We start from the raw sequence: 2,485 nt of genomic DNA, 5'->3' as shown, positions 1-2,485 counted from the left end.
GTATATATACTCTGAAAAATAATTTGGTTGATTTGACCAGACTCTAACTAAATCTCATATTGATTCAACCATACCATATGTTGGTTTTCATATCTTCTTTACCACATAAGTTAAAATGGGGTTAGAGCATATTTTTCTAAGTGTTCATAATTATACACTAGAAAGTAATCCGAGTCAAGGACATATAAAAACTGCATCAGCTCTAAAAGAAATAGAGGATATTTTTTTAGTACATCATTATTCACAAGGGTAGAAAACAGTGATTCAATTCAGTGATGTTTCAAGATTCTCTACGGAAGCGTACCTTCGGAACTTACTGGTTGCGCAATATCGCATTCACTTTGATTTATTAAATCCGTGTTGTTGATTGATTCGATTGTTGGGACTCCTATAATATACCCAACAAAATTTATCTCACTTCATATATTTCTCAGTTCAAGAAAATGGTGTTTGAAGTATAATTACAGCAAGTACACCCAGTTGAAATAAAAGTTTTAAAACTCGATTTATATTTATATGAAGTCATCATTCAAAATAAATGAAGAAATAAAATCCACTTCATAAGAGAATATTTAATTTAATTAAATTCTGTTTAGTGGGCTCACAGTTTGTCATCTACATCATGTAAACAACATATTAAACAAATCCTCTGAGCAGTCGTCACGTGACTTAAGGCCCGAGGCTACTTGCACTGTGTTTTCGGTTATTACTAAATACAGTTATTTGATTAAGTAACGAAAAGAATCTCATCAAAATCACATTTCAAGCAACGCAAACTGTGCTTAACAAAATTACATGCGTTGCACGCAACCCTCTACTTTCACATGACTATGTCACCCGATTCACACCTTTTCCATGCAAACGTGTGGACTTGTTCCTCTTCTATTCCTCTATTTTGCTTGTATTTGCCCTAAATTGTCATTTTTCTCATGCAGACTTTTACGCCAACCAAGTTTTTACTACTCTTCAAAAGCCTCAGGCTAATTCAAAGCATTTAATTTTATATTTTTTTTTTTTTTGGAAACGGGTCATGTCCCAAATTTAGAGATGGTAAAACAATTCTATACTGTTTCTCATTTTTAGGAATTTTTTTATAATTTTTATTTTTTTTTTGCCTGGAACACCTAATAAATTGCAATCAAATGCAACTCGTCCTTACTGAGGCGTAGTTTTCGCGCCAGTGACGTTTGAAGACTTTGTCTCATAGTTAAAATTTGATAAAGTTTATTTTCTCGGTTTTCATCAACATTTTTTTGTGCTCGATTTTTTTTGTCACGGAAACGGAAATTAATCGAAAATGTTCAGATTGTTTTTCTCGATTCAATAACTGTGATTTTATTAAAAATAATAGAATATCCTTTAATATTATACTCGTATGTTGACAAATGTTAAGTCGAGAATATATTTTTTCTTCCGATCTGGCTCAATTTTATTATTATTATAATTATTATTATTATTATTACTATTATTATGATTAGTATTACGTACTGATTATTTTATTTAGTTTTGATATATAATCTCCTAGACTTATAGATCTTATATTCTCCTATATCTCCTAGACTTATAGATAAACTATATTCTATATTTGACTTTATTTGTAATTGTGTTCAAATACTATATTTCAGTAATTTATATCCAATTCGATCAGAAATACCACACGTCTCCAAAATATTGGTAATAATAGTACATAGCAATATATCTAATATGCAAAACTACATGCTGTCTCTCTCTCTCTCTTTCTCTCTCTCTTTCTCTTATCTTATTATCTCATTTCATTAGTTTTTCGTATATTTTCGTCACGGTTGCCACTTGAAAATTTTTTTCTGTACCAAAATTGGTTTAAAAAGGTACCATTTCTGTAAAAAAAGGTCCAAAATTTTTCTATTGTCTTTTTATAAGAAAATACAATTTATATAAAATGTACAAAAAGTATAAAACAATATAATATCCACAATAAAGTTGGGTCGCCGAAAATGTACCATTTTTTGAACATGAGTACCAGAGTACCAAACGGAAAAAAAGTACCAATTTTGGTACTAAAGTACCATAAGTGGCAACCGTGATTTTCGTCAACAGTTTGCTTAGATAGTCAATTAGATGACTGATTTCTACTCATTTTATAAAAACAACATCATTTTGTAGTAGTGAACACTTATTTACTTTATCTTATCTCTTAACATAATTAAGAATTTGTTTTTCTATTTCAATAAATTAGTTTTCCATGCAATTAGATAAGCTTATCGACATATTTAAGACTAATAATCCGCTAATGTGGCTCATAAGCGGATGTCAACATCACTTCAACTATTTGCTTGAAAAATAAGCATAAACTCTTCCATTAAGTTAATAGTAACCGTAGGGCAGTCACACCACAGGATATATACCTTTTTCGACCAATTTTATACAGATTTGTTCTGTAGTTTTTGTTAAAATCTCACATGTAAAAAGGAAACGGAAACTGATTTGGACATAGACCACCCGTTGC

Source organism: Teleopsis dalmanni, chromosome 2 (genome assembly GCF_002237135.1).
Source record: "Teleopsis dalmanni isolate 2A chromosome 2, ASM223713v2, whole genome shotgun sequence".
Classification (NCBI taxonomy): domain Eukaryota; kingdom Metazoa; phylum Arthropoda; class Insecta; order Diptera; family Diopsidae; genus Teleopsis; species Teleopsis dalmanni.
This window is presented reverse-complemented; position numbering follows the sequence as displayed.